General features: G+C 45.2%; 1 long non-coding RNA gene across 8 annotated transcripts in view; it reads right to left on the bottom strand.

Annotated features, from left to right (window-relative positions):
- LOC146204649 (uncharacterized) overlaps positions 1-25,076 on the bottom strand; it is a 44,282-nt gene that overhangs the window by 12,001 nt on the left and 7,205 nt on the right. For 6 of the 8 annotated variants that reach the window (XR_014703986.1, XR_014703979.1, XR_014703980.1 and 3 more), the window contains 2 exons: positions 14,144-16,887; positions 10,235-10,311 (listed from right to left, as the gene is read on the bottom strand). This is a non-coding gene — a long non-coding RNA (uncharacterized LOC146204649). Of the gene's footprint in view, positions 1-10,234; positions 10,312-14,143; positions 16,928-18,993; positions 21,316-25,076 lie in introns of those variants that run through there. The other 2 variants (XR_014703985.1, XR_014703981.1) reach the window with 2 other exon arrangements.

The raw sequence follows: 25,076 nt of genomic DNA, 5'->3' as shown, positions 1-25,076 counted from the left end.
AGTGTTGTTTCAGTGATGCAATTACTAAAAATGTAACTCGTGCTATAATCGTATAAATATGGTAAGCAACCCCTACATACAACCTGCTTATATTACAAGCATTTGATTCAGTCTAAGCATCAATCATGCATGCATTACATAACCATGGCATAGAAAAAGAATATGTAGAAACGCTGTTAATAGTATATGAAAACCGCACAGCAGCCACAAGTCTTCTGCAGAAAAAGTTAACCCTGATCAGGAATGGTGGTAGTTTCCCCCACCCCCCCATAGTTCATCCTGTGTTTTGTGCACCCCTAATCCCACAAATTTAGCGGTAAGGGGGAGGGCAGAAGAGTTCAGGATTTCGTTACAGAATAGGTATTCAGCTCTAACCGAGGATGGCGACATTACCCTAGAAGCAAGGAACAATAATTTCAGAGATATCATTACTGAGTGCACGGTAGAAGTAGGCAGTAGGATAGTTAGAGAGGATACCGGTAAGCTGTCTAAGGAGACGAAAGATTTGATTAAGAAATGCCAGAGTATGAAAGCTTCCAATCCAACAGACCAGATCGAATTGGCCGAGATATCAAAGCTAATCAATAAGCGCAAGGTGGCCGATATAAGGAAGTATAACATGGAGAAAATTGAGCATGCTGTAAAGAACGGGGGAAGCCTTAAAGCGGTAAAGAAGAAATTGGGCATAGGCAAAAACCAGATGTATGCGATAAGGGACAAGGAGGGCAACGTCACGACAGAGGAGACGCTGACGTCACGACAGAGGAGAGACGGGGGACCGGCTCGCGTCGTCGGCTGCGCTTGCACGCCGTGCGGACCACGTGGCATGGTGACGTCACACCACGTGATACGCTGACGTCACGACAGAGGAGAGACGGGGAACCGGCTCGCACCGTCGGCTGCGGTTGCACGCCGTGCGGACCGCGTGGTATGGTGACGTCACACCACGTGATACGCTTACGCCACGACAGAGGAGAAACGGGGACCGGCTCGTGCCGTCGGCTGCGGTTGCACGCTGTGCGGACCACGTGGTATAGCGCAGGTTTATATATAAAGGGGAGACGATTGCGCTCGCCTCCAGTAGACCCTCACAAAAGGTGGCAATGCCTCCAGGGAGTGCGGCCGAGCGGTGGAATGAAAAGCGAAGGCTGCGGCGTGCTGCAGAGAGCCCAGAAGAGCGGGAAGAACGTTTGGTCAAGGAGCGTGCTCGGCATGCAGCTCGGCGACAACGATGCTCCACTGATACGAGCAACGTAAAAGCACGTGTAACCAAGGAAAGAAAAGTTTAGCCAAGTGTAACCATGGAAAGCAGAGTTTAGCAATCAATATGCTTCGCATCTGACCAGGCTTAACCAAGCTAAGCCTCATCCATTTTTTTTTAGGGATCACACTGACCTCTGCACCATTGTTGACAAGGAATGGATTATGACAGGTCTTGTCAATTGCCACAAAAGGACCTCGCCGGGGTGGCGCAGTGGTTACGGCACACGACTACTGTTCTCAAGGACGCGGTATCGACTCCCGGCCTCGGCGGCCGCTTTTCGATCGAGGCGAAAAGCAAGGCGCCCGTGTGCTGTGCGATGTCAGTGCACGTTAAAGAACCCCAGGTGGTCGAAATTTTCGGAGTCCTCCACTACGGCGTCTCTCATAGCCTGAGTTGCTTTGGGACGTTAAACCCCACAAACCAAACCACAAAAGGTGGCTGCATTGGGGAGCCACGAGTTGCCACTAATGGTCTTGAGGGGTTTTTCCCAACCACGAGACGTGCACTTCATGGCAGGATGTAGGAATTGCCAGTCATACCAGCAGTGTTAAGTTATGGCTCTTTGTGCGCGATGGAAAGTGGTGACTGGGATATAGTGAATGTTCTCTTGGGACAGGCTCCTGAGTGTGTCAACTGAGGTAGTACGATCATCAGTACAGGCCTCGAGGCAGGAAATTGCCGAGTCTGCCAGTGGTGAGACAGCTGTGGCTAGCTGGAAGGCCACCTCATGAACCTGGTTGGTCAGCTCCATGGTTGTGTCACTGGCCGCTGGGAAAGCAAGATGCAGATGCTTGGGCATCAGCAAGAGCTGAAGAAGAGCTCTCGAAGCAGCAGAACATGGGTGGCGAGTCCTCACCGAGGAGCTGCCAAATCCGGTGAAGCAGTTGTGAAAGGCGACAGTCACCAAGGTCCACCAGTAAGGAGCTGCTGTAGGTGAGAGCGTTCTTACGCCATAGTTCTCTCGGGTACTTTGGTCTTGAGGTGCTGATGAGGGCATCTCCCACGAGTTTTTAAGAATATTCTACAGGTCACTGATCATGTCAGGAGAGAGCGCAGATACGACATGATTGTACTAAATCACCTTGTGAGGTGATGCAGTCAGTAGGGATGTGCACGGGCGGAAATTCTGAGTTCGAGCTAGCTTGGAATCTGTGTTACAGACCAGAGTCTGGCATGGCAACGTGTTCAGACTTAAAGGGCCCACGAAGAGCTATTTACGAAAACTAGAAAACGCACTCTAGATATAGGTATCCTATCAGTCCTCTTTGCAACACGCAAATTTTTACGCTAGTGTCAGTAATACCGAAAATATTGGCGATTGAAAATGACGCTCGTCCTCTGCACGCTTAACCCGACGCACGCCGGAGCGGAAGAAAAAAAATGAAAACAGGCTGAGACGGCACCCCACCACGTTCCATTCCGCCCGGGTCACCTGGGAGCATCCAGTGAGCGGGCACAACCAGCAAGCCCCGATGACATCATTTGGAAGGTTTGCGCGGGGGAACGTGTCGCCCTAATCAGTTGAGAGCTTTAACCAGGAGCACTTTTTAAAAATTAGTTGTCAATTGTCTCCATGCAATGTGTTTAAATTTGACTCGAATACTCACAAAGACCATCTCTATGGATTTCTTTCACTAGAATATTAGAGCAAATATCGTTTTAATGGCCCCTTACGGCCCTGGTCTGGCCCAGAATGATACAGAAAGAAATAATTTCCAAATAATGAGTTGACCTTGAAAGACCTTGAAATGCTCAGTTGTCATATTTAAGATTGAAATTTGTAGAATATATAGAGGCACAGCACAACATAGAATTTTTTTTTTTAATGTTATTATGCAAGAACAATTTAGTCATTGATGAATGCTTAAGACATTTGTGGCACTCCTGAATTGTGAATCCAGCAACGCTGAAGTTCTTTTCACTGTTGTAACTTGTGGCTGCAATGAATTATGTGTTCTTTGCAAGAAAGGCGAGATTTGGGTTCATGGTTTCCTCACTTCACCTCTGAGCAAGGGGTTGATTTTGTGGCCAAGTACTCGGTAAGCTTATCTTGCTCACTGTGCCTTTCATGGCACCGACAAGGCCGTGGATCGCAGATGCTTTGACTAGGTGTTACGGCCCATTTCTACTGAGGCTTGTCGAGGCCTGGCACAACACAGACGTGGAAGAGCTGACAGCATACCCCGAATCTGGAAACTGATACCTAAACATCTGCCGAAGAGGAAGAGACAAAAGTAAAAATTTGATAGCCCACAAGCAGCCCTATTGCTTGGTCGTTGACAGCTAGCAAAGATCTGTTCATGCCAGGGGTGTGTAGTGTAAAGGTGCATAACATCTGTATAGAGAATTCAGACACTTGTGTGGAAAGGATGCTGCAAAAAACTGCTGTATTGTGACTCCTAGCACACCACAACCACATTCGTGCCTTTAAAAAAGTTGTGAATACTCGAGATTGGTGTGTCTGGCCTGCCCCCCCCCCCCCCCCCCCCCCCCCCCCCCCTCCAAGCTTGAGGCACACAGGACTTCTGAGCGGCCAAAGTACGAGCTTTTGGGCCAAACCGAGCCCTCGCACACCTTTAGCGGTGAGGGCCGAATTGTGCCTCAGTCTGGAGAAACCACACTTGCGGGTTCTGGGGTCAGAAGGGTGAAAGGCAAAGTTGCAACGATGAAACGTTCTGCAAGAGTAAGGGCGGCTCTGTAGAGCAGGTGCCGGCTTCAGTCATCCTCTAGTCCTAGGTAATCAGTTGTAGATGCGGTGCTCTAGGCCGCAAGGAAAAATAAGCTTCCCACACATTTTAAGGCATAACCAAACTGAGCTGTGGCACCAGGTGCCTCCGACCCAGTGCATTCTTTGTTGTCCTCCTCTTGTGCAGCCGCGCTTAAGGCACGGCCAAAGAAGGATGCTGCAAGGGTAGTTTTTCTAACCAATTGTTCCAGTTTATTTTTATGTTGCGCTTCTGTACTCTGAAATTTCTGGAACTCAGAGGTGATTACTATAACTGTCGCAGCGTTCAACAAATTTTTTTATTACAGTTCTGTATTCTCTGCATGAACGAGACAAATTTATTTAAAAAAAAAAGGAAATGAATACATAACTCCTCAGGGCTGTTTCTTGGACTAGTTAGTGGGGTTTACTCAGTGACTTGAAAGAGACGCAGGGCAAAGCGCTAACTTGCAAATGAAGTTTATTTGGAGCGAATAAACATATATATATAGAGGAAAGCACTAAAAAAAATATGAGGCACATTTGATTCTCAAGAATGCAGCTGTATGCGTTAATTGGTACTTCATCAGTGAATCTGTCAGAAAAGGAAATTGCATTCCTCGATGGTCATGGCATGAATGTGCAATGAGTTAAACTCTGCCTTTAAGGTCATGGCATGACAACGTTAATGGCGCCAGTTGCCGGTTTTCCTTGTGGACCTTTGTGTAGACACACTTTGCCACTCGCTCGTCAGAAGCTTTTAACTTGTGGCCGCATTGTCCCATACATAGTCGCAAGATACCACGTTATAAAACCACCGCGGCAAAGATCTAAAGCACCATTTTAACCAAGCCACACAAAAATATCTTCGTGGCCTAGGGCTCGAATGCCTTAACTCAAGATCTAGGGGTCCTGAAGGGCTGGATTCAGATTTCACCTTTCCATGTCACAGGCGAAGCCTGTGTTGGCAGCGCCTGCCAATTCGGCCATGCCACGTCTCATGCCATCACACAACTCAATGACTAGTCATGCATGACCATGTCGTCTGCCAGCTACCACTTGTCAGAGCCATGCCCAGAATTTTTGCTCACAATGCGGACAATGGCTTTTCTTGGGGACGAAGCCTTTAATGGTGCTGAATTAAAATAAGGTGTTTAAGAGTTTAATATCCTGTTGCTACATTTGAGCAATCAGGTGCCTTCACTGGGCATCCCCCTTCTCCACTTGTATAGGAGAAGAGGGAGAGGACAGATTAATGATGTATTCCAGTGGATGAGCAGGAGCACTCCCAAAAGTTATCTCACAAGAGATGAAGCTTCCAATGGGAGAACTAGGGTTGGAACACCTTCATCCAGCGATAGAACTATACTCGGGGACACCTTTTCTTGGCAATGAAGCCAAAGCTACAGAGCCAAAACGCACCATCTTCCCACGCAGCTGAATATAGTCCCTAGTTACATGAGTAGTTTCTGCAAAAACAAATTGAAATCTTAGCGCTAGTTATTTACGGTATATTTTTTATAACAGAACTGATTTTTCGAAATGAAGCTATTATGCCTAAAACACTTGTCTTGGTTCCACCGAGTTTTCCTCTGCGATGTCTGTCGCGGGTTTTAGAGACATCCCGACTTTGCAAACAAGATGGCGACTGCCGCCTGTTCGGGTCGTTCCGGTTCTGGTTCGTTCACTCCGCAACGACTTGAAGCGTTTTTACCACACAAGATTCGACTCAAGTTCTGCAACGTCTATGCAGGCCGAAAGCCGCGCGGTCGGACTACATGGCGGAGCGACACGTTTAAAGGTCCTGCCTCCCTACCTTTGCGCCCATTGCCAAGAAAAAGTGTCCCCGAGTATAGTGCGGTTTCTTAGCACCAAGAATAGTCAAGAGCAGTCCAGGCTGCACTTCAAACACAAGTTTGAAGGACGTCGTCTGACATCAAAAACACTGCATAATTGCTGTTGCACTCCTTTTAGCAGAACATTTTTGAGAACACTGCAGAATCTGCACTGGAGAAATGCATAAGCATGCTCATTGCTGTGTTGTCCGCAAGCTGTGTCAGCGGGATTCCACGAGTAACAGACACTGCGCCTTTCCTTTCCTGTAAACCAATTATAGAAGGGTGGTGAACTGTGATGCATTCAATGGAACACTGGTTGTGTTCGATAAGGGGCGTGCGATGTACCATGTGCAGCAGCAATGCTCAGGCGTTCGCATTTCTCCACTGCAGATTCTGCAGCGCTCTCGAAATTTTTCAGATTGAAGTTGGCTGATTACTTCTATTTACAAACTTTCTAACCATTCCTACCATTTGTGCACGCAAATCACGCCCTTTCCCGCTCGTTCACGTTTCAAGCATTTCAAATTTGCCGCCACTGGAAGTCAGTACTACGCGACCTGTCTGGATGTCGCCATTACCCCTCTAATTAATTACCTAGTTAACCCACATGCATCATATTATTTCCCCAGCAAGATTTCTTGGTCCTCTATCTAATGCAACCATTCTTTTTCTTATAACTTGTTTCGTTCAAATGTAATTGTGATGACAATTCTGGTGACATGAAACTGCAGACATACCTACATAATGCTGACGCATTAAAATGGTAGTGACAAAGCATTACTGCCCTGTGCAGTCAAACCTATTTGACACATGGTGCCTCTGTTGCCACAGAGGACATGGGCTCAACTTCAATGTCTTAGCTGTGAGAAGCCAAGGAAATGGAGGTTAGCATTTCATTTACAATAATGCCAGTCACAATACTGCGGTCTGGCTAGCGGTGGTGATCGTTCAAGGGACAGAACATGCACACCCTCTTTTGGCATGCTACTGCACTGCTCCTCACTACTTGGCATCTCTGCTCCCATCCGCCTAATGCAATGAACTATACGAGTACTGATGCGACAGCATTTGCTGACCGTGAAGAATGTCGGGCATTCAGCGTCAGTGTCCATGCGAAGCCTTCGCCTTGTAACTGTGGCAGGTGGTGTTAAGAGGTATTTCGCGCCCTCCATTAATGGAAGAGAAGGGAGATATTTGGACAGGAAAGATGCAGCAAAGTTGAACCAAAAGCCACGACGAATAGAAATAGAATATAATAAGGATTGGAATTATTGGAGAGTGAAAAAAACGATGGAATTAAAATTGGATTGGTTGAAATGTTCCAAAGTGACTCTGGCTATGAGGGACGCTGTAGTGGAGGGCTGCAGATAATTATGACTAAGTGAGGTTCTTGAATGTATGCACTCTGAAATCGCACAGCACGTGGGCATCTTGCATTATGTCTCCATTGTAACATGGCAAGGATCGAATCCGGGTTTCCAGGCTCTGTAGTCAAGCACCCAATGACCAAGCCACCACGGTGCACAATGAGAATAGTAAATACATTGGTGAGTGAATTTCTTCTGCAGTCAGTCGAACTAACCGTCCTTAAATCCCTAAATATGTTTTTCCTACAACAAAACTTCCTATGAAAATGCTCTTCATGAACTGTTCCCAGCACTGAGGGCTGTCAGGCATTGCCCCTAGTATGTGGGCCATTCACTTCTGATCTCTTCAGTAGGCACTCCAATCCTGAGTGACCTTAGTACATTGCTGCAGAAGTGGTGGCTGCTGGAGACAGGATAAAATAGAAAAAGGTCCAATGGACTTATTTTCAGTAATGCTACTGCACATGTGTGAAGCCTCCTCCTCTATTTCTACATAGTGGGGCAGAAGTTCACTGCGAGTGCGAAATCCATGAAAGACGTCTTCTGGGTCATTGACGCGACAAACTGTTGCGCAATAATTACATGCATTGCTAGCATGTACTCGGCCCTCAGGACCACATACATTGTCCCTGCCTGCTATTGCAACAAACGAAAAGACGCTGTCAGGTTTGCCTTCTAACAGATCAAGTGCCGCTTGGAAAATAAACCCACCCTACTATTGTGAAAGAATTTCTGCAGAAAATATGTGAGGGAGCCCCGGTAACCCGCCCTGCCAAACATACCTTGCCTGACGTCTGCAAGAAGAGGCGCGACTGGAAAAAGGTCTATAGCAGAGCTACATTGCATGTGCTTAACAAAGTTGTTTGCTGGGTTAACTAGTATAGCATCCTAAAATTTGAAAGTGCTTCGAAAGACAAGGACAAGAGAAGTGGACGAGACAAAAGCGTTTGTCCTGTCCACCTCTCTCGTCCTTATCTTTCTTAGCACTTTCAAATTTTAAGACTGCAAGTGCTGTTGTGTATAGCAATAAATCTGGGTATTCATAATTTGTCTGTTTTTTATTTTGTTGGCTATTCATGACAAGCTTACAGAGGGGTATTTACATGACCTCACACATGCCGTTTTATTGCCCCGAAGATGGCTTTTGCGAAGAAATCCGGAGTAAATTGTGGTGAGCCAATGAGACATGCATAGCAGTTTTTTGCAACGCTCCATGAACAGCAAAATGGTGGCCACTGTGATGTTGGTGAATAGACCAAGCATGCACACAGTTTTATGTAATGTGAACCAAGGATTAAAAAAAAAAAAAAAAAAAGCGGAGCACTGCAGCTGACTGAAACTGACGACATATTATTCGTCTTCGTGTAGTTCTGTTTGGAGTACTCCTTATATTTTATGTAACTGGTTAATTAGCTGAGATTAATTATTCTAATTTTTTTTAATATTCAGTTTAGGCCCAAGTACCCTTCATTAAGTTCTAGAGGGTGTTCACGTACAAATGACCCAGTTTTTTCTACTAACGTACTTCCTGCATGATTGTTTTTTCCAGCATTTAAACAAAGTGCACAAATATGAAAGGAAAAGAAAATACCAAATGACTGCGGTCTTGCTCTGCTATTAGTTTGAACTATCCGAATTCAGGTTTTATCTTGCATGAAAAATGACAGAATCCTCTTCATGAGTATGCGGCTTCCGCCTACGCTGAAAATCCGGAAAGCCTGTCTTTTTTTTTTCCTTTTTATTTCAAATCAATGAAGCATACACGCCCGCCGTTTCAAAGTGAGCAGCCAACACCACTGTCAGCCAACTCGGACAAAGATTTTGTTAAGCTGTCCCACTGACAAAATTTGGCTATGGCAAACACGATGATGGTCCCCAAATTTGGTCCAAACTACCCTCAAAATTTGACTTCATCTGATTTGGACCAAAACAGACGTTCAGGCTAATGCAGCTATGTCAAGTGACTTCCAAATTTAGTCCAGGCCACTCTCTGCTGAAGCTGGATTCAGTTTATTGACAGGCACACTGGACAGCACTCAAAATATTGCTATGTCGCTAATGCGATCATGGATGTAACAATACAATAAAATAAGGTGAGCGCTTGTCAAAGAACAGAGAGCATGTGCAATTAAAAAAATCATTGACATTTTCCCGAGACGTGGTTACAGGGATGACAGTGTTTCATCGCAAGAGATCCCTTCAGTTGTTTTTATGCAATTTCAGTGCCAAATTACAATAAATCCTTGATTCTTGGATATTATAGTGCTCGATCTATACTAAGTAAGACATTTTTCATTTACACCATAATCTAATTTAGTACATATTGTTACATTTTGGTCCATGTTTTGTCTCTTTACAGGTCCGACAGGCACATTAAAGTGCAAGGTTCTTAGTAACAATAGTGCAGCACTAGTGCTGTGTAGCTGTGCACTGTGAACTATCAGACATAAAAGGCCACTTCTTGAAGGCCTTTTTGGTGTCCATGGGATCGAAGCATAAGTTATAGTCCTGTACATTGTTGATAAATTCAGCCTAGCCCCACCATCCACTGGTTGTCCTGGTTAAGTGAGTTGGTAGACAAACTGCCCCACATGAGCAACGGTCCAAGGTTCACTCCTTGGACCACGTCAAATTTTTCACTATTGAAGCTTCTGGAAAACTTGTATAGCTTTTCTTTTTACCTGTATGGCAGCACTTATGTGGGTGCTAATAAGTAAGTCTACTTTATCTTAAGTGTTTCCACTAAGTATACATTTGACTGATCCAGCAGCCTATTGCGTGGTACTGCTTTCTTTGATACATGTCGCATAATTCAGCACTCTGCCGGAGACTAGCACTGCACTTGCTGCTAATCATATTGCTGTAACGCACGTAGCTCAGCCAGAATGTTCTCCTCAGTTGAGCAAACCAACCATTTTCTGGTCCGAGCATTTCAGCAATAAAAAAAATTAGTGGACAACACACTTTGAAACAAAATTATCTTTATTATTTCAATCAGTAAGCTACTATCATTTGCTTACCATGCATGAAACATTTTGTAGATTTTGAACTGTATACTCACAAGATGAGTTAAAACGGTTCCAAGTGATAACAGCTACAAGTGAATGGCAGCCATCCTTCCACCAGTGTTCTTGTGATCTGCAAAGAGCAAGCCTCCGGAAGTGAAAGCTGCATGGGCCACAATTTCCACACAAAGTCCTGTATCAAGGCATTTCTAGAACAAAAGAGTTTATTCTAGTAATGTTGATAGGCAGTTCATTGAAAGGTTTTGCAGACACAGCTGCTTCTAGCCAAGGAGCTTCAATTTCTTGAGGTGTATTACCATTTTGTTTTCGTTCATGAACGTGCCACAGAATACATATCTTTATCTGCCAACGGAATTTTTTTTTTTTTGGTACTTCGTTCTTTTCAAGGCTGAAGCAGTACAGGAAAGATAAGGGCTGCAAAACAGATTGATCTTGTGGTAAAGTATGTGAAGTAAATGAAATAGGCTTCTGCCACAGCAAAAACCCTCCACCTAGTAAACAATCTATTTCACTCCGGCAATGTAGTTATATGAGAAAGCAATTGCGACTGGCTTTAGCGGCAGTAATATGTGTGGGTCTCAGAACGGACATGTGTACAGTACTACAGTTTGCAGCAGTTTGGATTTTTATGGAACATTTTTTTGAACCCGCAAAACCGAAATAAAAATTCGCCTCAAGCAACCTGGTGCGCAGTTCCCCTTCAAGTCAGCTGAATAGTGCAAAGAAAGATTGTTGGTGTGTGGCATAGACACCATGACTACCGTTTTTTTTCTTTTTTTTTTTTTTTTTTGCAGTTTTTCGAAGTACATAGGCGAAAATCTAGAGCTAAAAATACGAATTAAAAACGTACAACCTACAAAAAAACTCCGTGCTTCAGGTTGGGCACAGATGCAAAGAGCGACGTGTCAAAGAACGCAAACAAAAGAAAACTAAGCGCTGTAAAAGCTGATCCATAGCCTCCTCTATTTTTTTGTGCCTGCCGGATGCGCCCTCCGCGGCCGTCGACGCGACTCTGCTGCTACGCCACTTAGAGCCGAGTGGTGGCGCTAGTCACGTTGGGGTTCGGAAATGCGGTTTTGTGCCTAAAATCAGAGGTACAGTCGACATTAGAAACAAATCAGAGATCCGTTGGACGATTAGCACTAGGTGCCCACGGCAAAACTACAAATGAGGCGGTACAGGGAGATATGGGCTGGGCATCTTTCGAAGTACGGGAAGCTCAGAGTAAAATATTATATGAGGAACGCCTGAGGAAATTGGACAGTAACAGATGGGCAGCTAAGGTATTTAAATACCTGTACCTAAAAAGCGTTGACTCACAGTGGAGGAAAAGATCTAGGAAACTAACTAGTAAGTATGCTAGTAACAAGGACGGAGAAATAAAGAGCATTAAGCAACAGGTGAAAAACACAGAAGGTAAAAATTGGATAAATTCGATGGGAAAAAAACAGAGTGTGGAATTATACCGAAAGTGGAAAATGCAGATCAGGAAGGAAGATTTCTTTGATAACTCAAGAGGCAGTGCCCTACTTTTTGAAGCTAGATCAGGGTGCCTTAGAACACGCAGCTACAAAAAGAAGTTTAACAATGGAGATGACGCATGCGCTGTATGTGGAAACTGCAGTGAAACAATTGACCATATTATACTCGAATGCAATGGTATCCATCCGGAAGTTGATGCAGGCGCAGTCACTGTTCCTGAAGCTCTGGGGTTTAGAGATAACAGTGGCCGGGTGAATAAACCGGCGGTGGAAACTAGCAAAAAACGGCTGGAAGATTGGTGGCTTAAAAGCAGAGAAGTGACATAATGTTAGTAATGTAGGAGCAAAATTTAATAAATAGAATGATGGTTTAGTTAACCATTTTAAATCAATAATTAAGATATATGGAGAAAAATGAGCATGATAGCTACTGCTACCACCCCGTTTCAAAGGGGACGCTCCTATATTCCATCCATCCATCCATCCATTCGTCTGCATTCGCCGCGGCTGCACCACGCAGTCGCTCCGTCGCGCTCGCGCGTATTTTGATCCTTATACACTCATGATTCACTCTCTTTGTCTCACACGTGCAAAAACTTAACCTTGCTGGCGTTCGTTATTGTGACAGCACTGCTTAGATGCTAAATTCATGCGTCAGGGACCCAAAAATCGGTGACGATCAACGCATGCGGTACCATCTGCTCCCTTCCAACGGTGAGCCAAGAATTGTTTTGTCTGGATAGCAATAATGTTATTTGCAGCCTGCCTAAATCTGCCTGTGGTGTACTCTGTCTATAATTCGATCAATATTAGTGGTCGCATTTTCTCAGACTGCCAGCCCTTAGTTTTGTTGTTGTGCTTGTGCTCGATGAACTTGTGCTTGCACGGAACTTTTTAAGAATACGATTGTAATATCAAAGCGCATTATTAAGCCGCTGACAGTTGCCTTGCAGGTACTTAATGGCATACTGCTGTGTGCCACGTTGCCGCTCAGGTGGGAAAAGCAAGATTCCAGGAATCTCGTTCCACGAAATTCCGGCGGACACGGCGCTACGGGAGCAGTGGTTGAAAGCCATACGGAGGGACAACTGGGTGCCGAACAGAACCTCGAATTATTCAAGAGTGTGTAGCCGGCACTTCAAGGAAGCCGACTTTGCGGAGGGCAAACGGCACCGCCTCAAGAAAGGTGTGCCCTCCTTGTTTCCAGAATACCCTTCGTACATGAAGCCAAGGCAGTTATTACATCAAAGGAGTACAGAAAGCATCGGGAAAAGGGCGTTTCCGAAAACCAACTAAAAGGAACCTGAGCCGGCTACAAAGCGGCAGAAGTTCCAGGACGGCACAGAAACAGAAATGTCAGAGGACAATTATCAAGAGGCCAGCCCATCTTATCCAGAAAGAGATGAACAGGCCAAACCTGAAAATGAAATGGAACCGCAGGAAGCTCCAAATAGTACACATGCGAATTTTTCACACCAAGCACTTCAAGTGAATGTTGGAGTGTCCAGCTTACTTGCAAATGAAAGAGCAAGATCGAAACGCAGAGAAAAGGATCTCAAAAAACAGGTTGAAAAGCTTCGACGCACTGTAGACCACTACAAAACAGACCTTGAAAAATTGAAAAATGATTGCAATTTCGGTAATCTGCAGTACATTCGTCAGCAGGCAGAGGAGAAGAATATTTCCGCTCTTTTTTTATGGGATCAAATTGTTCACTTTCGCCGCAAAAAACAAACTTGGACTGAAGACGTAGTGCGCCATTGCATCGTGCTGCGCCACCTCTCCACAAAAGCTTACGAGCACGCAAGGAGGGAGATGTTACTCAAGCTACCTAGCAGAGCTACCCTTTTGAATTACCTTGGGAGCAGCTCGGGTGAGACAGGTGCTACTGCTATTCGCGTGAATATTCATGCATGTACCCTTCAGCATACGTTTCAGAATCAGCCAGCTTGGAAAAATTATTCGTGGACGCTATTACACTGGGCAGGAAATTCACAGAAAAATGCGGAACCTGCTTCACGAGCGGCGCGCGACCATCAATGCGCTCTTGAAACTGCATGCGCAGCACCCGTACGTGAGTGGCGCCCCCACCACGATGAGTGGTTGCGTCGCGCGACTGCAGCGACGGCGCGCTCCCATTGTTCGCTCCGGGATCCGGCAGGCACAGAAAAAATAGAGGAGGTGTCGATTACTTCAAATCTTGCGTGCACGTTTCTGTACAGTCCTGTCGTTTTTCAGAGAATAACTGGCACTTTTTACATCGGAAACAATAAATTACTTTCTTCCTGCCGATACATTCCGAACATGCTTTTAGTGCGCTCGCCCAAGTTCCGTACTTGCCCCCACGCATTGACATTATAAATGGCATTGAACCATTTTTAACCTCGCAGAAGCCGCTAAAATCACTGTACTCTCCTAAGCTCGTTTCCGATGCACGGACATTTTAAACAGGAGCGAACTTACCAAGATGAGGTGAATTGCGCGTATCGGTGGTCTCGGTTCGTCGAGGTTGCAAGTGTACGACAACAATGCTTTAGCACAGCGTTTAAGGGTCTGGTTGCCGACTTATAAAAACTGAGAAAGCATATGATAACCACAGCGGTAAAGAGGAAATGTAACAGCATAACAACAGCACATATTTCTGCCTCTAACGCCGAACCACTTGCCGGACGTTATATGCTTCAAGCACGGCGCCATGAAGAAAATCCAAAAGCGAATGCAGCAAGGTATGCAGCGCCACTACTCGAAATTACAGCAATTACAACTTCATGGAAAATATCAGTTACCAAAAAAAGTTCCCTTCTGAATGACATCTAACATCAATTCAACATTTAGAACTGTATTCTTGTTGAGAAAGCTTAGTTTGTTGCATCCTAAATAGAGAAAAAAAAATTATTCGTTAAAATTTGGTAAGTGCCGCCTTCTGCAGTTCTGCACCGCTCGCAAATGCAGTTTCGGCGCCCTATTTGAAATACTTATTTTAAACGAGTGCATGTTTGCGCAGATAGACCTCGCAAGGGCTGCTTTGCTTTATCGAGACATTTGACGCACGACATGTAGCAGGGATCGCAAGGCACATCCGCGCAGACCTGTGAGAAACCAGTGGAAATGTGAAGATATTCCCTTGCTCCTTTTTCTTCTCGCAAGCAATATTCCAAGCACAAATAGAAGTGACTATGAAAATACTTCGCAGAGCCCAAAAGGAAGAATACACTGACGCTGAACAGTCAAATTACGAATCCAACTGGATTGACATGTTGGAAAACAAGCGGCTAATTTGAGCCTGGCAGTTTTGTTGATGTGTTCAACTGACAGCAAAGCATCCTAACTACTGGCATCAACTAGAGCACAACTCACCCGTGATTTTTTTTTTTTTTTTTTTTTTTTTTTTTTACTTTTTACAGGGACTCAAGCTATACAAATCTTTTATAAATGCACTAAACAAAGCGGCGCAAGCATAGAAACAAGCGATAGTTTGTTTTGTCTCGCACTCTTATTTTTTCCTTCATGCATGAGCGCCCACACACTAGGAGGATGAAAATCCTGCAGGTTATGCACCTGTATGGATATGAACGAGGAATGACAAATGATGCAGCATATGTCCAAATAAAGGCACATAATGCTCTTGGAGAGCCTATAGAAACTCTCAAATTGAAATAATCTTATACTACAATCCTTCTTTTCTTCTGGACGAACACAATGCTTATAAAATATGTTCGCAAAATATGGTCTGTAATGCAAGCAACTTTCCTGTCATCAGCAGGACATCCGCGGCTATGCATCTAAAACTTGCAGCCACTGTGGGGAAGCAATATGAAATGCAACAGTAAGATGCACTGCCTTGATCTAGCAATCTTTTTCCACCTCAAATGAGAATTCAGTGTACTCACCACATTTACAAGTATTACAAGGTCCTTACTACCCATCCGGTTAGCCCCTGAATTTACATCTCCAAAATGAGAGGGCATGTGCTGCACTTACCATATTTGCTAAATATGCACTCGGGCACAACAAAACACAGTGCCTTTCAGGTCTTGCAGGCATGCGCTATGTTCATCTGTCAAGAAATGTCTAAATACTTGCGTGTCTAGTTAGAAACAGACCCCTATTTCACAATAACTGGGCCAACTAAAAAATGTTAGGAACTCGCACAAGCCGCACAGTTTCATGCTCGCAGAATAGCAGCGATGTTCTTCTACCAAGCACATATATGACCAACTGCTTATTTCTGTTATCTGAAACTGCTTCCCCAAAAAAAATCTTGGCTCTTCAGTAAAACTTCCCATCATGTCAGAAAAGAAAGAAATGAAGCACCATACAACACTTCCTAGCTGCACCATAGAACTGAGCAGAGTCCACTTTTATTTTTTTGGTTAAGTTGTTTTTCTTTTTTAGATACGAAATGGCTGCGCTATTCCAAGTTTGACATTGTGTCTACTCCTATCTTCGTCCAGGTTGGATCGATAGTATGTATAATTGAATCGATAAATAAAAAATGAAGCTAGTGTGACTTGATGAAAATAATGCTCAGCACTTTCTGCACATTGGAAAGTACAAAACACTAGCCATGCAACAATGACTAGCATCTCACAACAAGTAGGTTTTCAAGGATATTGTGTACGTTTTTATATAGGAGTGTCTTGCACTTTTTTTTTTTAGGTGAAGATGCAATAGGTGTGCAGCAGCAAAGAAAAAAAAATGGCAAGAGCATAGCCGAAGATGATGATGGTGCCATGGTCAGAGAGAAAGTCGAAACCTGAAATGGTGTCACAGGAGCACGACGAAAGAACAAATTCTGTGGTACATAATGAGCTGTGAATGGCGACCCTGGCCGTGCAGGCGGTCAAAGCCGAAAGACACTGCACATTATGGTGTGAGAAGCGAAAGCACAGATAATGATGTCCTCACTTTTATTAGCTTGTGCAGTTTCCTACACATCACAGATACAGTAGCACCAGTATCAACAAGAAACGGCCCTCCACCGCTTCAAGTACATTTGTAGGAACAATACGTGGCCCTACATTTGTTGACATAATCGCAGTTCTTGCCTCAGACAGTAACTAGTTTTCCTGGGGCAAAGATGCAGCAAAGAAACCGAGTGGCGTTATGAGGATGAAGGCGAGTAGGCAGGTGGTGAGTGGAGGTGTCAAAGTTGTCTGCAGGACAGACGTGACCGGGGCTCAGGAGGCGCGTAAAGGCAGGCACATCTGCAGGTGGCGACAATGACGCACAATGTGACCAGAAACTCTGCACGCATAACAAATAAGAAGGTTGTCATATGTGCGCCAGAAGTCCACACAAAAAGGGGATGGCTACGTAGGAATGAAGGCGGTAGGCTACAATGGAAGGCGGAACGGGATAAACATGTCTGACCAGATCTGACGTTGCCATACATGAGCGTTACCGCAGCAGGAACCTGCAGATTAATGAATGGCAGCACTTCAGACACTTGCTCGCAAATCAGCCTGAAAGGTCATGGCCAGGCTAGATGGAGATCCCCAAATGTTCTTAATTAGGAGTAGCTGTTATGTCACCTCCCCAATCGCAATCTTTAAACTGGTCCAGCAGCAAGCTGCTGACGGAACTAAGCTGGAAAGTAATTCAAAGTGCACAGAAGGTGGCTGAACCAGAATGCGCTGCTTTGCTCCTGGCAAAGCATGAATATATTGGCAACAGTGATAGGGTTTGGGGCAACAACATCTGGACTGCGTCAGCCTTGATGTTTTTGAGAATGCGCTTTATCCGATCCATCTCTGGCTGGAGACTTCTAGATGTGTACACAGGTTCACAATGTCTTCAGTATAACTGGTGAAGGATCCTTGCAGCTGGGTTTAGGCTCACAAGTACTGTTTGGAACACAGCTTTTGTATGCAAGAGTGGCCAAAGATCTAAGAAAAGGCGCGTTTAAAAGCAGACTAGGTGGTGAAGTTTGCTTTATGGTTTCTGCTCTACAAACTGGCAACGCCTGTCACATAAAACACCATGTTGTTCAGCTTCCCAGCGTCGCCTCCCCGGTTGTGGATGCTTAACCGCTTGTAAGAGGGAAGCCAATCCTATGTATCTTGGTCATTGAACCCATTGAAAATGGCAAGGTCCCACTATCGACATCAAGGTCCCTAGATGCCTATCTTAATGTTTAGCCAGCTGTGGCTACCTAATCCTTGAAAACTTCATCTCATTCGCACACTTCATTTTCTGCTGCCCCTTGCTACACGAAGTCAAGAATGTAGCGCAAAAATAAGAACAATGGACGAAGAAGGACACATAAGGCGATTGACTAGCGCTAGTCGATCATTTTATATGTCCTTCTTCGTCTGTTCTTTATTTTTGCGCTAAATTCTTGACTCCATGAATCATTAACTAGCCCGGCAGCAAGCTACACTTGGGAGGGAACGGATAAGGTTTGCCACACGAGGGAAGGTGTACGAATTCAGGATCTCTGAACAGAATAGATATTCAGTTTTAAGCGACGAAGGCGATCTTAGTCTAGAAGCAATGAGCGATAATTTCAGAGCCATTGATAATGAGTGCATGGCAGAGGTAGGCAATAGGATAATTAGACACGCTACCAGTAAACTACCTAAGCAGACGAAATATCTGATTATGAAATGGCAAGGCACGAAAACCTCCATTACAGCGGTCAGGATGGAACTGGCAGAGATGTTAAAGGTACTCAGTGAACGTAATTTGTTCGACGCAAGGAAGTATATTACTGAGAGAATAGAGCACGCTCTAAAAAAACAGTGCTAGCCTGAAAGAGGTGAAGGGGAAATTCATCATCATCATCATAAGCCTGACTATACCCACTGCAGGGCGAAGGCCTCTCCCATATTTCTCCACTTAACCCGGGAAATTAAGTAGGTGAAAATCCGATGTATGCATGCCAAGGTAGCCGAGGAGTTCTACACTGATCTGTGCAGTAGCCTAGTAACGAGGCTGATAATGAGATTAGCAATAGTTAAGAGCAATCAGACGTTCCGTCAGTGACAAAGGAAGAGGTTAAGAAAGCTTTAGAAGCTATGAAAAGGGGGAAAGCAGCTGGGGAGGCTCAGGTAACTGCAGATTTGTTGAAGGACTGTGGGGATATTGTGCTTGAAAAATGGCCATCCTGCACATGCAATGTCTGGACATTGTCACCGGAGTTTTGGAAGAATGCTGACATTATTTTAATCTTTAAGAAAGGGGATGCTAAGGACTCGAAAAATTACAGACCAATCAACATACTACCTGTTGCGTATACGGAATTTACTAAGGTCATTGCTACTACAGTTATATATATTGAACTTGAAGGGGATCACGAAATAGTTAGATACCTAGGCAATTTCATATAAAGCATACCAACAGATGAGGCTCTCTATAACCCAGAAGCATGAATATGGTACATGTATGGCAGCGGTGCGTTGCCTGCCGGCAACACACTGCTCACCAAGGGTGCGGCGATGACCCACAAGGCGTACACACGCACTGAATGTCACCTCCCACCTAGTGCCGAAAAGGAGAGTACACTGGGCACACTTCCAAATGCCGCTTCGCAGGCGCCGGAAATCTTGGCAGGCAGCAGCTGCCAAGACTGTACAACCCGGCTCCATGCATGAAAAATGATCGTCGGTGAGCTGTTAAAACAATCCTTTGGAGGGCACGACACGCAATTTGATGGACATGAACAACGCTGCTAAACTTTAATGTGGGATTTTCAGGGGGATATTTTGAGAGTTCGATATAGGAATATGATATATGTGCATTTGATATATCTGGGATCAAATATAGAATCAGGGCAACCTTAGACTTTAATCAACCAAATGATCAGGCAGGCCCAGCCAAGGTGCACTGTACCTCCACCACCGGTGTGCTGCCATCGTTTAGACTATGACGACCCTTATAGACCAGAATACGAAGGGTAAATTGATCGCCGCCATTTTGAGCGCGCTGTAAGGGTACCTAGAGGTGCTGCAGCGAAATGACTGCTCTGCACTACCAAACGAGGTGGCCATGGGTATTCATAGCGCTTACGCCTTTACGTTTCTTTGAAGTTTTCACAACTTGCTGCTCACAAAATCGTCAAAAGTGCATTTCTGCCTCATGGCAAGGCTGTTCTCCACATCTCGCAATGGCAGAGGCAAGCACAGCGTCCACAAGTGGAGCGACTGGTTCGGTTAAGTGCATGGTACCTTTCTATGCGAAAAATACTACGGTTGTGACTTTTCCACTTTGATTTGCATGCCCAATAATATGCCACATATTACCAAGACCTTTGCAGTACGCAATATATCTTACCCTCGCGTGGTGTCTGCAAAAATTTGTTGCAGTCCGCACCGCACAAACAGGTGGCATGCCGCAAGTGCGAGTAAACATGTCTCATTTGCTCCGATTCCCTGATGTCTCCGTTTTCATTTCAGCAAGGAAGTGCCTTTTTTTTTTTAACAGCCATGATAAGCAATGCCAACCAGTCACAAAAATAAGACCTTGATATCTCCTGTTTGGTTGATGTGCTGCTGATTCATTCTTCAACCCTGCTGGAACGAAAAAACAAAACAAAAGAGACACCGGGGAATCATCGCCAGTGAGAAGTATTCACTCGCAGTAGCGGCATGCGGTCTGTTTTGTGAGGTGTGGGCTGCGGCAGATTTTTTGCAGTCACCACGCAAAGGTAAAACATATTGCGGACTGCAAAGGTTTTGCTTGTACATGGGACATTACTTGGGGGTGCAAATCAAATAAGAAAAGTCACAGCCATAGCAAGCCTGCATGCAACGGTACCATGCGCTTATAGGAACTACTCGCTTCACTTGTGGACACTGTACTTGCCTCTGCCCTCGCAAGATGTAAAGAATAGCCTTGCTGTGAGGCAGAAATTAACTTTTGACAATTTTATCAGCAGCCAGTTCTGAAAACTTCAAAGAAACATAGAAGCACTAGAGCTAGACACCCACGGCTGCCTCGTTTGACAATCCAGAGCCATAGTTTCGCTGCGGCACCTATAGATGGTGCTAGAACGCTCTCAAAATGGCAGTGTTCAATTTACCCTCATTGCTCTGGTCTATAGACCGTTTCAAAAAGTGGTCATGGGAGCTGCCATATTGAATACTGGGCTGTGCTGCTCGCACAGGAGAAGTTGAGAATTATCTCTTCCAAACCCGCCCCACAGCCCAGTCAAACCAGTTTCGCCGAGGCTCGTGAAAAGGCCTATAGCACAACATGCCACTGCCCTGCTGCACTTCTCACAGTCACCTAATCAAATTGCATCGAACCGCATTTCTTGTACCTGGCGCAATTAATGGCCCAATACAATTAATGTTAAGCAAAAATCATGTTTCGCTAAATTTTATGGCACAATAACAAGGCATCAAAACATCATGGCAAAACATCAAGTTTTGGAGTTTTGGAACAATATTGCGTTTTGGGGCAGGATGGAGCAGAATGAAGCAGTTTGGAGCAGAATGAAGCAAACGGAGTGAATGGAGCAGTACTTCCACACTGCAGGTAACAAAGCACTGGATGTTGTCGGCGAATGTGTCTGCTTAGGACAGGTAACAACCGCAGATCCGGACCATGAAAGGGCAATAACTACAGGTTTTCCCCCGAATTTAATCCTAGTGCTAGTGCAAATAATCTGAGCGCTGACTGATATAGTCTGCGTGCCATGTAATTTAATTTGAGTGCTAAGCATTTAATTAAAGCGCCAGCATATTTATTTTGAGCGCGAGTTCAAATAATGCCAGCGCCAACTAATTTACTCTGAGTGCCAAAGCAATTAATACAAGCGCTGGCAAATTTAATCCGTGTGCAAACCAACTTAATCCATATGTGGAAAATGAATGCAATAGATGGCTCCAAAGCACGAAACATGAATTCCAGAAATAAATCGAAATTGAGATAATCTTTCAGACAATGCGCCAAATCAGCGAAGCGTCAACTTATAGGATAGCCTTAAATCAGTATTATGAAAAACATTGCCTTGATGCAAGTGTTTTAAACCTAATGTCTCCCAGAAAATAAAATTAAGCACTGCTGTTTGGGTTGTAAGCTCTGCTGTACATAGTTACAGCCACTTTGCCATGTCACAGCCAGACTGAATGCAACGGTGTGCGCTCTCTCTTTCCGTGGTAGTGGCCGTGTAAAATTGAGAAAGCGGTAAAATGAGATATGTTTCTCTGGCTCCATATCTTCTTGCCTGAACCAACTCTGCTTTATGCTAATCCTTCTTTTCTGTTAGTGGCGTTGAATCATTATTAGAAACACAAATACATTTCTGCACCGGTTGCCATTTCGTAAAAACAGCAGGCTGTCGAGTGAAGGCCGAAATGCCATCGGCATGCAGATTCAGTGCATATGACAACCCATAATAAGCAGTGCTTGACCAGCCGATTAGAAGATGACAGTCATATTTATTCACTTGTCATAAGTCTAAACTAAAAGCTGCAAGAGGTGTGTCATAAACTGCAGTTTTTCAGCTGCGCGTGGTTCTTGGTTTTTTGCACGATACAAGAACAAAGCGAAATAGTGCATGCAGATGTGACACCTAAGCGTCGCATGGTCTGCGAAGTGATCTCAATTTCGATTTATTTCTGGAATTCATGCTTTGTGCTTTAGAGCCCTCTACCGCATTCATTTTTCACATATGAATTAAATCCGCTGGCGCTTGTATTAACTGCATTGGCACTCTGATTAAATTGTTTGGCACTGTCATTATTCGAGTTAGCGTTCGGATTAAATACACTGCCGCTTTTATTAAATGCCTGGCACTCAAATTAAATTACACGGTGCGCAGATTGTATCAGTTGGCGCTCAGATTATTTCCGCTGGCACTAGGATTAAATTCAGAAGGAAAACCTGTAGAACAAGTCTAGGATGGAGCGCATTTGGCAAGTTCTCGCAGGTCATGACTAGTAGCTTACCGGTATAACTCAGGAGAAAAGTAAATAACAGTTGCATCTTACGAGTACTCATCTATGGGGCTCAAATGTGAAGGCTAATTAAACGGGTTATACTTAAGTTGAAGTAGATGCATAGAGCTACGGAATGGAAAATGGTAAGTGTAGTCTAGAGATAGGAAGCATGCAGAGTGGGTCCAAGAAATCAACTCTAAATAATGACATTCTAGTCGAAATCAAGAACAAATGGCCACAAGCAGGACATATATTGCAAAGAGAGGATAACCGATGGTCGCTAAGAGTAACAAATTGAATTCCAAGTGAAGGCAAGCGTGGCAGGGGGCGGCAGAAAGTCAGGTGGGTGGACGAGGTAAGTAAGTTTTCAGGGGTCAAGTGGGTGCAGCTAGCACAAGACCGGGTTAACTGAAGGATTATGAGAGAAGCCTTCGTTCTGCATTGGGTATAGTCCAGCTAATGATGATGATGATGATGAGCTATGGACGAAAAACCGCACGGCAACAAAGGCTCCTTTATCACAGAAAACCTGGATTAAAAAAAAATCTTCCCACCAGTTGAACCAAACTCATTAAAATGGCCAATTTGCCACCACTCTGAAATGAATGGCCGTGCAGCATAACTTTTGGGATCTGCACTCACAAAATCAATACTGACATGTACATTTCACTTGAGAAATCAGTCGCTAACGGTGACACCAGCATTTCATCTCTCCTCCTGAGTACTCCCTGCCACTCTAGATACTGCTTGTGTAAAAAGAAATATTGCTCACATGTCGTATTGTCTACGAAGAGGCTTCACAAATTCATAAAACATTTAGGCTCCAACGCCTTTAAATTAAACTGCGCACGCTCTTTTCTCTCTGCGCGTGGAGGGGCAGCTGAACTGCGCATGTGCAAAGGTTATCGCGGTGCAGGACTTGCACTTTTGAATGCAGCAAATTAAACCAACTTAGCGTTTTTTTAGGTATAAGTCACAGAAGAAAGGTACAAAAAGATGAAATTTCTAAATTTTTAACAACATAACTAAGACCCTGAGCTTCAGGCCCTGCGTGACCACCCCCGTGCCCTCCGTCTGCAGCTCGTGCCTCATCCGCTTGTGACCGGATTGCTCTGGTGCGACTTGTCATCGGCTCTACCGCGTCCATCCATCCCGGGGGTCTTTCCTCCTGCCATTTTCCATTCCCTTCACGACATCTGCCATCCCAGCATCAGAGCCACATGGTGCCTCATTACCCAGCGGTACGTCTGGCCAAACATTAGATGTTCGCCAGTGGGCCCGCTCGTGTCTTGCTTGCCAGTTAGTCAAAATGACTCACTATACAAGGACTCCGCCCCAGTCTTTCCTGCCACCTGGTTGTTGCTTTGACCACGTTCACCTTGATTTGGTTGGACCACCACCTCCATCTAATGGCTTCCGGCACATTCTGATGATGATTGACCGCTTCACTCGTCGGCTCGAAGCAGTGCCCATTCTGGACATTACTGCGGAAACAGTTGCCAAAGCCTTCATTTCAGCATGGATTTCCCACTCTGGCTGTTACCACGGATCGTGGCCGCCAGTTTGAATGCATCCTCTTCACTTCCCTTACCTGTCTGCTCGGCACTAAACACTGCCGCACCACAGCATACCATCCTTGTGCCAACGGCATGGTTGAGCGGCGCCATCGTCAGCTCAAGACTGCCCTCATTGCTCGCCTAGATCGCGAGCACGGGGCTGGTCACCTTCCTGTGGTGTTTCTTAGCCTACGAACCATTTTTCGTCACGACCTTGGCTGTTCGGTGGCCGAAGTCATCTCTGAGACTTATTCGTTCCTTCGGCTTCCTCGTCCCAGCCCCTGCAGTACCTTTAACGCCTCTGGGACTGCATTCAACACCTAAACCCAGTCCCACCTCGATCATCTGACCGTCAGATCTTTGTGCACCCAGACCTTGCTTCCTCGACACATGTTTTTCTAAGGCTAGACACTGTAAAGGCGCCTCTTAGCCCCACCCTATGATGGCCCGTACCGCGTCCTCAACAAGACCACAAAGTCAGCGACTATCCTGCTGGATGGTCGTGAAGAGGTAATCTCCCTGAATCGCCTTAAACCCAAATACATGGAGACACCTCCCCAGGAGCTCCACTCGGATGTTGCTGTCTTATCTGTCGACGTGCCTGCCGCTGAGGCCATCCCTGCCCCGTTGGCGCGTACATTTCGCCGCTCTATTTGGTCGGGGGGCCCTGTAGCGCACAGCGCCGCTGTAAAGCGGAGGCGCTAAGATAGGCGTTCACACCAGCAAAAGAAGAAAATAAGGCTGAACGACGCGTGCTCAGTGAGCAAGCACGGCATGGGCTGTTCGGTTCGAGAAGCCTGCCACGCTGGTCCTCTTGTTCTGGTGCTCTGCTACAACGCCGTAAATTCCTTACATGCTCTTCACTGCAGGATACTTTCTGCCGGCTGCAAATATACACAGAACCAGCACTCCACTGCTTCAATAAAATGCTGCATTAGGCTTGGGCACTGCCAG

This window comes from Amblyomma maculatum, chromosome 1 (assembly GCF_055883805.1).
Source record: "Amblyomma maculatum isolate TAMU_Amacu chromosome 1, ASM5588380v1, whole genome shotgun sequence".
NCBI lineage: Eukaryota > Metazoa > Arthropoda > Arachnida > Ixodida > Ixodidae > Amblyomma > Amblyomma maculatum.
Note: the sequence above shows the minus strand (reverse complement) of the source record. Positions and strands in the feature narration are given on the sequence as shown.